This window comes from Schistocerca gregaria, chromosome 7 (assembly GCF_023897955.1).
Source record: "Schistocerca gregaria isolate iqSchGreg1 chromosome 7, iqSchGreg1.2, whole genome shotgun sequence".
Taxonomy (NCBI): domain Eukaryota; kingdom Metazoa; phylum Arthropoda; class Insecta; order Orthoptera; family Acrididae; genus Schistocerca; species Schistocerca gregaria.
In genome coordinates this window covers 222,706,356-222,720,832 of record NC_064926.1, presented here as the reverse complement: position 1 = coordinate 222,720,832, position 14,477 = coordinate 222,706,356, and the positions used below count along the sequence as shown (strand labels likewise).

General features: G+C 36.1%; 1 protein-coding gene across 1 annotated transcript in view; it reads right to left on the bottom strand.

Annotated features, from left to right (window-relative positions):
• The window catches only part of LOC126281447 (sodium channel protein para), a 1,486,858-nt gene that overhangs the window by 496,396 nt on the left and 975,985 nt on the right, over positions 1-14,477 (bottom strand). The window lies entirely within an intron of this gene.

Genomic DNA, 14,477 nt, shown 5'->3' with positions numbered 1-14,477 from the left:
GCTTCTAAAGTTTCATATGACTTTGGATGAAATGCTCAGGAGGCGCACTCTGCAATTTTCAGAAAATGTGAAAAGCAAGTATGATGTAAAAAGCAAATTCTACATGACATAAGAAGTCTTTCATTTTCAATGAAATGATGTGGTTTATTTGGCTGATTCTGTATCCCCCTGAAAATTATGCAAATAATGTTCAAAGTAAAATTCACCGAGGATTCATGAAAGTGACTCACATACTGGGAAACAGTTATACCAATAATTTATGTTAACAACCAAAACTTTAATTCTCCAAATCTTACAGCCATCTGCCATCACAAGAATACTGTAATAATTTCAAACACGTACTGAAGAAGCAGCCACAAACATTAACAAAAATATTACAGCTCTTGCAAACTCTATCCTACATATTATGTTAGTTAATCTAACTCGGCTCACATTTTACTGCTATATATTTAATAAGATCTTTTGCAAAATGAAAAAAAACCTTGCTCTACAACTGGTTCAACAATTAAATACCTAGAGCAAAGTTAGTTACAGAGAAATGTAACACACATGAGCATTAGTACCAAACCAAGTAAGTAAATACAATCAATTATTGTTTTAAGCTGTCATTCTACAAACAAAAAATAAAATGAGACAATTTTTGCTCCTAACAGCACTAGATCAAAACTGTGCACTTACCATGTTGTTTGTGGTAAGGACTAAAAACACTTTTAGAACAGTAACTAGATTCTGCTTCTTTGAATAATGCAGTGGAGAGACAAAACAAAAAGAGAAAACAATTTGGTGAATTTCAGTTGGTGAATTTCAGTTGAAAGATTAAAGTGAGCTCTAAGAGAGACAGATCTTTCTGTTAGTTTCTTGGCAAAAAATAAATGTCTCTACAGCAAAATGATCTTTGTAGGCTGACCTCTCCACTGCCTTACCAGCATACTGTGTATACGTGCTCTTTTGTTGCCCTCCTTCTTACATTAAAACACACGGTTCTAAGAGCTCAAAGTTGAGTGGTTGTTTCTAAAATGTCTGTTGAACATCTCAAGATCTCTGTATAGCTAGTGAGCTGAGATTTTTTTCTTTGGCAATCACAGTATTTCAGACATTCAAATTCATTATAAACAAACAAAAGTTCTTATTCATGTGCTCTAGTAATGACACATCTATGTTTAATATGAAATACAGGTCATTTACAACTAATATGAGCACAAATGAAAACTCTGGAAGCTGGATTTCATTATATTTCTCTCCCACTCCCGCACTCTTTCTCTGACTCTCCTCTCAATCGCATCCTCTACCGTCCTTCTCACAAAACAAAGACGTGCACTCATACCATTATCTACTCTCGGGCTACACAATATGCATGAGTATCTGTAGGAACACACACACACACACACACACACACACACACACACACACACACACACACACACATACACACACATAGTCAAAACATAAAGACAATGATGAACATAAGAACTTCACTAACTAACTGTATTAGTTGTAGTAGTATGTCTTTAATTAGTTAAAAGAATAATTTCACTATAAAGAAACCCAGATGTCAGGTGCTACAATGTAATTCAAGATCTTATACCTTAAACAAAATTTGAAGCATTTCACAGACATTATGATGAAATGAAATAAGATATATAATAATTTCTACCCAAAGGATAGGAAGTAGGGACAGAATGATGAAAATTGTTAGTTCAATATTAAAATTCCAACTATGCTCCTGCATCCTTCATGGAAGGAATTTTTTCCACTGCATTGTATCATATCATTAACAGCTCCACTGTCCTGAAAGGCTGATGTTTGTTTTGCTTGGACATGTGGTCATTAATCATATTCTACCTTTCGATCTGTTAAAATAGAGCTTTTAATTGTTGTAGATGGCATTTCATTTTGGACTACACTTTTCAATATAACTGGTAAAGACCTGACTACTACAGATGTACAGCTGATATTTCTGAGAAAAAAGAGAAAAATGGTGGATTGGATGCTCATTGAGCTGTTACTCAGAGGAAAATGGGAATAACAGAACTTGCATTAAGAATTGCAGAGATGGAAACAGACTCCATAAATGGGAAAGTGGGTGAATCAGAATTAAAGAAACAAATCTAAAACTAAAACTAAAGATATTAAAAAGGTAATAAATGATGAAAAGTCAATAATAGTCTAATACCATACCCAAAATAACACATAAGAAAAAGCAATTCTAAACATAAGCAAAAGAGAGAACATATAGCAAATTTTAAAAAAATGATAAGTAATACTACAGCAAATAGTGAAGAAAACACAGAGGAAGTTGTATGGATGAGGTAAAATAAGAAACTCTCATGGACTTTATAAAGACAATCCACAAAAAAAATAACAGGCATTTTATTACAGCATGGCTTGTCTCACCCAATAATTTTTCTGTTCTAATCCAAAGATGCTTTATGCGTTCTTCAAAATCTAAAGAACTTCACTGAAAAACATTTACCCTTAAATTAATTTCTGGGTCTATGAAACCCATCACATTCTTATAACCATCTTGCACCAATCTTCCTATATGGTTCCCCATAAACTGTCAAAACACTTTTTAGAAGGAGATCCAGTCATGGTTCATCACTACCAATCAATAGCCTGCATGCAGTTAACTGATGATATTGAAATAACTTCTTTCACATTTCCACTCTGTTAGACAGTTCTGCACTGTAAAGCTGTAACTGTGGTCATAAAAGGAAGAGTATTGTTGTGCGTATCTACTGTGTTTGGATTTATTGAGGCCATGGCTGTTGCAGTTTTCATAGTGTAATATAAGCAGGTGAAACAGTGCCAGACAATGTGCCTAAAATATTCATTGTGGATTTCAAATGTACATTACAAAAGTGCTTATCTCCAGATGACTAAACTAGCAGTACAGGCAATCTGTAACTCAAAACAAATGAATGACTACTCCAAAACAAATGCATTAACTATCAAAATTTTTTGTCATTTCCATTTTCACACTGATAGGTTCTGCATATAATATAGTACAATTCAATGCCCATCAAGGGCTTGATTTCCCAAATAAATGTTTTGGAAGAAAAGTAAGTTAATTTATTTATTAACTTTTTTGCATGTAGTCATCAAGCTGATAACTTTTAATTAAAGAGTCAGTCTAAGGGTACTCTATAATTCACTGGACTTTGGTAACATACTTAAACAGTTGGTACTCCACCCAGTTTCAGTATTGAACATGAAACTTATGCCAACAAGAGTGGTGTTCTAGTTCTACTTACACCAGTGCTGTTAGAAGCTCTTTTTGTAGAATGCATTTTAACTATCAACTGTCTTTATTTGTCCCATTAGTCATCAACCAGTTGTTGTTATTAACCTTCTTCAAGGATGGTCTGTCTCTTTGAGATAAGATATGACTGTCAACTTCCAAGACAAATTATGTCAGGTGTTTGCACAATTTCACTGAATAATTTTTGTACCGTTTAGCTTCAAAGGAATATGGAATGTTTTTAACTAATCTGTTGCATCCTACATCCTGGATGATGGTTAATAACCAAAACCAGTAGATAAATAATGGGACAAATAAACACATGGTGGTTAAAGTGCATTTTATAACCTCACTTTATAAAAAGCTGTTACAAGACTTGCATTTTTCAATTATTCATATTATGGTTTTTAGTCTTTATTTTTTTATTTATTCATAACAATATTACTTATTTCTTTCTGAAAGAATGTTCTTTCACATAGCTGCAGAACATTCTAGACATTTAGTTTAGCATTCCTACAATGACGTCCGATAAGGATAAGGTGACAGCACTCACATATCTTATAGCTGCTGTATAATTGCCATTGCTCAACAAAGCCTACAGCTAAATTTACATTGTGATCTATAGATGTGAAACACCCTTCTAAAAGAAAACCAGGTTGTTAAACAGATATTTAAGGACAAGAAGTAAGGGATGGAAAAGGGGGAAAACTTGTGAGGGTATGTTACCATATATTGGTCATTTTGGAAGCTGCCATATTGGATGCAACTTGCAGTTTTCAAACGAAAATGAAGTCATGTGCTAACACACTGGAGGGTTGTTATACACTTCACCCATTTCTGATGGACTTTATGAACACATGAACCAGAATGTGAGCACAAACATCAACAATCCACTCTGATCTTCATCCCAAGTGCAATTGCTTTCACTTGCCCTCACAGACAGAAATCTAATGGATTTAAATCTAGGGAACACGGTGGATATCTGGACCTCCACAACCCACCAATGTTTGCAAAAACTGGATATTCAAGTATGCATGAGCAACTAAACTGTGATCAAGTGGGACACCACTGTCCTGAAAGTAAGTTGAAAATGTCCTGCCTTCAGACTGCAGTATATCTTCATCCAACAACTGTTGACATCTGTCTGCTTTTATTGTATCCTGAATGAAGAATGGTCCACAATGTCAGAACCCCATATTCCACACTGAAATATCACTTTTATTTCTACCTTTGACAGATTCATCCAGTGAGGGTTGACATCTAATGAATATCTGTAACTCTATTCATTTAGCTATCTATTTCCACAGACAGAAATCTAATGGATTCAAATCCAGGGAACTTGGTGGATATCTGGACCTCCACAACCTACCATGGCAGAAATGATAATTTTTGTCCATCTTCTACATTTGTTATTCTGGAAAGCACTTGATGATTTGGATCGTGATGTAAGGCTGACATTTGCAAGTGGCAAAAATTCTTATTACTGCTGTACAAATCACCCAAGTTTCCTAATTTCTTACAGAACAGTTGATGTTGCTTCATCCATAGCTGTTTTGGATCATCAAATTTTCAATTTGTATGTCACAGAGCCAGTTTCATATTATTTTATGAGAAATTTCGCCATAACACTATGGCTAATGAGTGGTGTCAGGGAAGCATAGGTTGAAACCCTCGGCAATGAACTTCTCTTCTTATATCGCAACAATTTCAGTGCTTTCAGCTTGTGTTAATGCCATCAGCTTTCACATGGGCTATAAGAAAGAAACATCACTCAAAACATAACAATAAATAAATCTATGCAAAAGTGAAAGGTATCATTGTTTTCCTCATGTTATTCCTTACGAGTCTGATACATCACAGGACCCCCTTGCATTTGAAAATTACAAGTTGCATCCAGGATGGTGGCTACCAAAACGGTAACCACACTGGAAATGTAACTTCACAGGTCCCCCCCCCCCCCCCCCCCCTCATCTCATATTACTTGGTTGTAAATATTGTAAATATCTGTTTTTGTTTTGGAAGGATAGCTCACACCTGTGGACCACCCCGTATAATCTCACCCAGCAAATAATTATAAATTGTGCATTGTAAGGTACACAATGTACTGACATCTTTTTTCCCCGTAATTATTGTATTTGTGAATTTGTGAATGGTGTTCGGCAAAAATATCAACCAGTCCATAACTAATTTTAAATCTATGGTCACTCAATGATGTATATTCTATGATTCCTCTTGAAAGATAATTCTTACAAATGTGAAGATCAATCCTTTTTGCAGTATTGTGCATTTGTGAAATTTTCACTCAGTGCAGTTAATTACTTTTAATATGCATGCTTTGGGTCAGCTCTTGAGAAACAAATAAACTGATGGGTAAAAGGTTCTAATAGAAGTGTATTCAAAAATTAAAAACATTATCAAAAAAAGTTTTTTCAGTTTCTTGTATGAGAGTTTGAACCATAACAGTACTATACCTTCTCTGTGTTAATAAAAATAAGCCTTCTATTATAATAAATGAACATCGTACAGTTGGACTGATGCTGATCAGTTTCTACATATGCTTCACACTACAATACCAAAGATTACTACAAAAATGTTTTGTCATCTAGTAATCTGTAGTCTTTGCACAAGATAAACCGATGTCATGTTAGTGTAATTCAGCAAGATTGTCAATCCGATCAGCTATTACCTAACATCTTACTGGGCCTAGCTCACTGGCCAACACAGTCTTTAGTTTCATGTAATGTAACCTTTATTTGTATATAAAATTTGTTTAAATTATTCATGTGTCTTCATAATCATTATTCATTTGACATAAAAAAACAAAAGGACACACTTACCTTACACAGATGTTGCAAGTGCTGAGTGCACCACACTGACAAGAGCTCAGAATTGACCTTTTCTTCCCTAATAATCTCATATTTTGAGAAAGAACTAAGTAAGTAAAATACTACATTTACCTTCAGGTTTACTCAATGTATTCTATCACCATTTATGACCCACAATAAGTTGGCTAATGACACACTCACTGTGTTTTACATTCATTCAGTCCCAGTTTGTCCCACTGACATTTTTCCTTTACCATTTGTGACCCACAGTACGTTGCCTAATGACACACTGCATCCTTTTTACATTCATTCAATCCCAGTTTGTCCCACTTACATTTTTATCTTTCTCATCCTTTACCACCTTATTTCATATGGAACATCCTTCACAACTTTATTACTCCTATTTTTATTGTTTCCCCAGTGTTTTTCTGCTTCATACATAATTTTCCTTCTCTGTTCTTTGACATGCTTCATGAAAGTCAGAAGTTTATAATCTACAGATATATAAAACAGAGATGCCACTTGTAAGTTCCTTTATTGAATTACTTTTAGATAAAAATGAAACAGAACTGCTCTTATATATTGTGAAGAAGAATTTCAATATGCAATTTTTATCTTCTGTACAGTTAATTACTATGATGAAATGTACAATGGTCTATTTCATTCTGAAATTATATTTTAATAACTGCAATTTATTTAATACCAGCCTCATTATCTCCTTTACTGTGGGTGCATCTTTCTTATAGCCCTTTTTTTGGGTGGAGTAGGGAGGGTTAGAATTTAGCAGCTCATTAGTATCATGGAATTACACCCCTAGCACACACTATCACAAATGGAAAAGAAGTGAAAGGAAATTGTCCAAGGCCTACCCAAAGGAATGTTCATTCTAGTATTCATTAATACAATAACATGAGATGGTTCAGACTATCCTCGAGGATAACTTGATAGGAATCCTTTAAGGGAACTAGAGAAGATTGAAATTATCACAATGTGGTCCAATAAAAAAACAAGGAGTCTATCTGTGATCATAAAACGATTCTACACTTAAATTCCAATAATTCCGCACGTCAGTTTATTTTACTTTGAAATGAAAGTCTGCTACTTTCGAAGGCAATAGCATGGGCATAGAATCAAAATGTTATGATGGATGCTATGGGAAGAAAGGTATTCTTCAAAAGCCATATAAACAAGATAGAAATTTTTGCTAAGCTTCATTGTCCAAGTTGGCTAAATGTCTTGGCACTGTAGTCATGAAAATGTGTATGTAATTTTTTTTAATCAGTCCTGAAGAAGGACGCTGTCCAAAAGCTTAGCAATGATCTCTACCTTGTTTATTAGCCTGTAGATCACAACACATCTACTGTATAGTGTCCAATTATCTTCACTCTTCCAATATTTGGAATCCGTCCAGGACTTGTTTGTACAATGCACAGATTTACAAGTGAAAAACTTATGAATGATGCTGGCGTGTAATTGGTGAAGTCACAGTACAATGGGCAGAATTTTATGGTCAGTATCTGAAGTTGTGGTTGAATGGTTTTTAATTGTAATATCAGATATAATGCCATATCAGTTGGTGATATGTTATCCAAAAATGACATATTTAACTATTTGGCTATATGTCATGCATTACCAATGTTCAGCAATACTTTAAGGACACACCCAAACTGTGTGGTGTTGATAGCATACATCCTGTTCACAAGAAATGTTGCCAAAACCTGACATCTTTGTAGCATGTATACAATTATAAGCACAATATAGAAAGCTACTTTGCTGAATGAGCATCTGCAATTACATTTAGGAGCAACATCATTTTACTTTTGTTTATCTTTATCTTGGAATATCTTCACAAGGTAGTTAAACTTACTTCATACTGGAAATGGTCCTGATACGATATATGAATGTGTGCTATGTAGATTTATCATAGATCACAAGAAGGAAGATGCTTGAAATTGTTTTTTGAAATACTGAATAAGTGGACCAATAATTAATGCTACACATACTCAGAATGTGAAAAAATTCCATTCTACTATTTTTATTCACATGTACAGATTTCCTTTGGTCAATAGCAACATGTTCATCAGATGTGGCCCATCCAAGTTCGATCTCATATATGAGTCAATAAACCCAAGCCTTGTGTATTGTATGTACCTTGAAGGAGAAACTGAAGGAGTTCCCTACGGTTGATGAGAGTGGAGTGCCTGAAAGGTCATTATATGAGATTCCTGGTTTTACAATAAATATGTTGCCTTCTAGGTACATTCATAAAACGTAATGTTGATAGATGCTTAATGGCAAACAGGAATATTACACACATTTTCCAGTGTTATTTTGGTAAACAATGACACCATTTCAAGGTTTATAAGTTCTTCAGGCAATAAAAAAGGATCCTTAATTATAACTACAAACATCTAAGAATTTGGTATGTCCTGTTCAGAGTGTCTTTCCAACTTCCAGTGTCAATATTTTGTTATGTATTTTAAAAATCTGTATGTGGGGAACCTACAGCATTCACAATTGGTTTGAACAGAACATTATTTAAATTTAATTTAAGCAGGCTGTATGCTACAATCTAGGAGAATCCAAAGAGCCTAAAAATTTCAGGTTCTGTGGAAATTATCAGGGAATAACTTGATCAAGGTATTTTCTTTACACCATATTAAAATGTGAATTACCATTTCTTCTTATGTATTTAATTTGAATTTGGAGGCTAAGTCACAAATAAATGTCACTTGTGCCAGTCCAGAATTGTCCACCGCTTACTCGGGCAGCTGCCTCAAAGGTGGTTTACTCATCAGAAAATATCCATGACAGGTTATGCTTTTACCAGTACAAAATTTTCGGAATTAAGTCCAAATATAATTCTTTGGAAAATTTCTTATCTGAAAAGTGCAGCGAATTTCAGTGGACACAGCAACCATTCTATCAAGAGAAGAGTGCCGCACTGATATTTGTTATAGAGGCTGGTTAATGGCTATCTGAAGAATGAATGCTGCTATGTACCTGTCATCACAGCCTCACATTTCCAGTCAAATGGAAGCAATACAGTGCAGACCAGCAATTGGACATTTCAAAGGAAGTGAATCTCACCATCTAGGTAATATCTCCCACTATGTATCGTCTCATTTACAGTAGTTACATTACTTAAAATCTTGCTGTAATATTATAGTTTACTACCACAAAAACAGCTGATAATTTCCCAGCACAAAACATGTTTTCTCATTTACACTAGGTATACACTATACCTTCCTTATAAGGACATATTTTGTAGTCATATTAGTGGCTCAAATGGCTCTGAGTGCTATGGGACTTAACTTCAAAGGTCATCAGTCCCCTAGTCATATTAGTCTGCCTCTAGCTTAAACAATACATAATTCTCTTCAAAGAAATTTACAAAGTTAAAAATTATATTTTTGATACACAGGTTTGTCACTCTCAATGATTAGGAAATCTACAGTGTTCCCTTTATTTGATAATGAGTTTCACAATGCTGCACCACAAAAATAAATGAGAAGCAGCTTGTAATTAGAAACTGTTATCTAGGAAATGCCACCAGCTGGACTATAGTAATAAATCTGTTGTAGCTCATCAAAATATGATTCCAAAATCCTCAGCCAGCACTAGCATCAATGTACTAGAAGTTATTTTTAGAATGAACAGATTCCCACTGTCCAGGAAATGAAATGAATAAATGAGATGACTGATGGCTTAACAACAAAAGACTGAATGCTTTAAAGATATTTCAAGCATGATAAATCATAACTTGGGATATTACAAAAGAAAACAGAAAATACTTTTATGCCCTCTCAATAATCTGTGAATAACAGAAATCTGTTTTATCTCCATTTACTTCCAGGATCCACTTCACTTTCTCTAATCAATGCTTTTACATTTCTTTATATAATCTCCACTTGCCTTACAACAATTCATACCTTCTTTAAAAAAAATCAGGATATTATGTTAACATTTTTTATCAATTTTCGAGATTGAGATCCAAAGATTCGGTGTCTTTGATGTGCTGGCTCTACCTGAGAACATATTTTATTCTGCATACTACTGAAATGTCCATTGCTTTTCTTTTTTGACTCAGTTTTTAGCTGCTTTTAAATTAACAGTGTATTCCTAATCATGTTCCTCAGTTTAATTCTCCAGCTGTAGGCAATGTGCACATGCGCATTCAGCTCTTTCCGTATGATTTCTCAGGGCATACTTCCGTGGCATTGTGCATACTTTCCAGGGTTTTTGTACATTGCAATTGGCTATTGACCCATCAAACATTTTTCTGTTTCACTGGAAGATTGGAAGTCAAGTACATACATTCTCGACCTAGAAATTGCTTTAATCACTTTCACGAGTTTGTGTATGGAACCTTACTTCAACATATATCACACTCAGAAAAATTATGAAGACATTTCTCCTGTCCCTATGAGGTTGAATAAGATTTATGCTGTAATGTACCAGCAATATTTGGGCAAAAATGTGCGAAGTACAAAATGGTTTGCTGTAGCACCAGCTGGGGGCAAGTTTAGGTGTGATCCCTTACAAAATATAACAGAGCCATTAGTATGGTGTGAGGCATGCCAGCCTGGTGATGTGTGGAAACAGCTAACAAAGCAGTACCTAAGCTGAACAGGGAAGAAGCCTTTCCACACTGGCAACTACCAAAATGTTTAGTATATGTTCCACAAGAAACCAAAAAGCATAAGCAAGCACAGCTCGGAAGCCATTTTACTTTAAAGTCAAATAAAGGGAAATCTAGATGGAATAATGTGTATGGGAGTTGTGTTTGGATGTGTGTGTGTGTGTGTGTGTGTGTGTGTGTGTGTGTGTGTGTGTGTGTGTGTGTGCGTGTGTGTGTGCACGTGTGTGTGTGCACGTGTGTGTGTGTGTGTGTGTGTGTGTGTGTGTGTGTGTGTGAGCATTGTCTAAGTCTAATGAAGGACTGTTTGACCAAAAGCTTTCTTTGACGGTCGTTTTGTTGTGGCTATCTGTGACTCAGCATCTTTGCTATATGATGAGTAGCAACTTTCCTTTTCACAATGTTGTCATTACACTAAAGTCACTTCTATTAGTATCGTAGATCTATTGCCTTGGGGCTGTGACACTTTGGCACTGCACAGAATGCTGTTTGTGGACCACAGTTCGAGACTTAATTAGGGTAGTTTGCTCTGAAACCATGGGACCTGGAGCCACCACCAAATCAGGGCAGCATTGGCCCTAGGAAGCATCTTCCTGGCCTTCAACGCTGTGTAGTGAGTCGCTGCCATTACGTCACCTACTTGTCGCCTGTTGGATAATGACACGTGCATGAGCCATGCCACATCACACACAGCCACAGCTAGCCGAGACTGCCTGGGCCTGGTGTTCCACAGACAAATGCAATTGTGTCAATAGCCACTGCCTGGACAATGCTATGCTCTGTCAGCATTATGGGCGACAATATACAGGATGCCAATGAGTTAATTTATCACACTTTACAGGAAATAGGGGACATAATTGGCTAGTACCTGTCAGATGTGCATAGTGTACTTTGGAAGATTGTTCAGCACAAAGTATAGAATCAGTTTCTGTAGTACGTTTCACATGTAAGCATTACAGGCATATGGCTAGACAGTGTCGAGTATTAAAATGACTGATAATTAAACTTCAGAATTAAGTCAATATATTTTACTTTGTTGATGTTAAGGAACAGTTGGGTATGATGACAAAGAGGCTTTTAGAATTAGTAGAAGAATTTGCTGGTAGAATAAGGAAAAATCAATGGTTCTACATACGAGTGGGGGTAGAATGCTATAGTGAATGAAATTATTTCACAGGAGGCTGAACAGAGTGTGGCTGACACGTTTTTAATAGGGTTGCATCCGGAAAGTTCAAGGAGAGTACGAACAGGGTGCCAATTGATTTACATGCAGCTGTTAGAATGGCTGTAGAATGTGAGGAAATTAATGTGTCAACCAGGCTGCATGTTAGACAGATAGTGTTCCAAGTCAATATAAGGCGTTATAAATACAAACAGATGGGGTCTGTGTGGAAGCAATGTCGATAGCCACGGGGCCATGGGAGGAGAGGCAGAGGTGAAGCAAGCATTAAACACCAAAGGGAATCTGAGGTCCACCTAGAAGCATTTCCAATAAAACTAGATTCTATGAAGTAATACACAGAGGTGGATAGTGCAGTCAAAAGGATAGTGTGGAAGAAGAATTGCTGGATACTGTTGGACACAGAGGCACTGTTGGACACAGAGGCATATGTTTCAATAGCCAGTGGAGATCTGCTGAAAAATAAGCAATGGAAACCACCACAGTACAGACTGCATGTAGTGGAACATAAGAGATGTCACACTGTTGGGATCAGTGGACATCGATTTTGGCGTGGGTATGGTTCACTTCAGACAATGTGAAGAAATTGTGCCACATTTGAGTGAGGGCTATGACATGATCCTGCAGTTGGATTTCTTGCATCAACATTGGGGCAATATTGACCTTTGGGAACACGTGGTGGAGTTTGACAGGAAAATGTTTCAGTTGGGCAAAACTGCTGCCAATGTAACGATGTTGCAAGAGAAGTCTATTAAGCATGACAAAACTTCTAAACTGTGAACAATCACAGTAAGACTTATTTCACACAACTGGGTACTTAAGGGTGCCAGGAAATTACTACAGGTTCTGTTAAGTCTAGAAGTCTTGTGTGTGAAACCACTGAAAGTAAATGAAGTACTGCTATGGAAAAAGAAGTGTTGTATGCATACAAGGAGTAAATGATTAAAAACTGGACCTGTGTTTGTGGATAACTTCAATGCTGAGGATTTAAGGTTAACAAAGAGGTTGTTGATCGCTAACATGGATACACCGGAGAAGAAATACTGGGGCACGGTGGACACTGGCTGTGGACAATCACCAATACCACTGAAACTGCATTACACAGGAAAGTGAAGCATATGAAGGGGAGTGATAAGCAACAAATGAAAGAACTACTCTTGGAATTTAGGTGTATCACCCCCCCCCCCCCTTAAAAAAAAAAAAAAAAAAAAAAAAAAAAAAAAAAGGGAGGAGGCCTGTAATGCATATTACACAGCACCGGATTCTGACAGGAATTTAATCGCCAGTGTACCGCAAACTATACAGGATACTGAGGTACTTGCAGCCACTTCTGCAGGAATTCATCAATCAGCAGGTAAAGAATAGGATTACTAAGGAAAGTAATACTCAATGGTGACCGGGATTAACATTGTGCCCAAAAAATCAATGGATCGATCATGAAAATACAAGTACTGTTTGAATCATAGACACTTGAATGCCAAAACTATAACAGGTGCTTACTCTTTGCTGAACATTACAGAAACCATACACTATTTAGGTCAGTGTGAGCATTTTTCAATGCTGGACTTATGGAGTGGCTACCATCAGCTAGAAGTTGCTCCAGAAGATTATCATAAAACAGAATTTTCTTCACCGTGGAGACATAATTAGTTCAGAAAGATTCCTTTTGAACTGAGAAACACACTTGTAACATTTCAGAGGTTGTTGGAAGGAGTTCTCAGAGGGTTTAAACCGTGTCATTGCATCATGTATGCTGATGATACAATCTTCTTTGCAAGTGATGTGGAGCAGCCCATAGAACATTCTTGAGACTGAGGACAGAAAATTTAATTTTGAGTACAGAGAAGCGTAATTTTGTGTTAGAAGAAGTGGCATATCTTGGTCACATGATCAATAAGGATGGTGTTAGGACAGACCAGAGGTTAGTTAAAACAGTCCATGAATTTTCTGTAACTTAATAAGTGACAGAACTGCAATCATTTCTTGGAGTTGTGAATTATTATACAAGGTTAATAAAAGGATTTGTGGATATTGCCAGGCCAGTGACACAATCACTGAAGAAAGGTTAAAAATTTCTTTGGTCAGAGAATTATAAGCAGGCTTTTGAGAAAATGAAAAAAGCTTCAATGATAAGTCCGATCTTCGTGTTTCCAATTCTCAATACGGAATTCATTCTGTCACGCAACGGAAGCAAATATGCATTTGGTTGCAAGTGTCTCACAAAGTTGAGGACAAAGAAAATCTAGTGGCCCACACAAGGTAAATAAACTCAGCGGAGAAGAATTACTTCACAACAGAAAAGGAAAAGTTAAACCATATCTATGGAATCATCAATTTCAAATATTATCTCTATGGGAAAAGGTTTTGAAAGATAACACATCACACAATGTAGAAATAGTTGCTAGAGTTGAATGATTCATCTAGTAGGTTGACATGATGGGCAGTACGTCTGAATGTATTTGATTTTGAAGTCATACATTAACCTGGAAAGAAACACAGAAATGCAGATGGATTGAGAAGAAAAACAGCAGTACTACAAGCTGAAGATAATGAGCTTGAGGAATGGCAGGCAGCACAGAAGACAGGTGATGA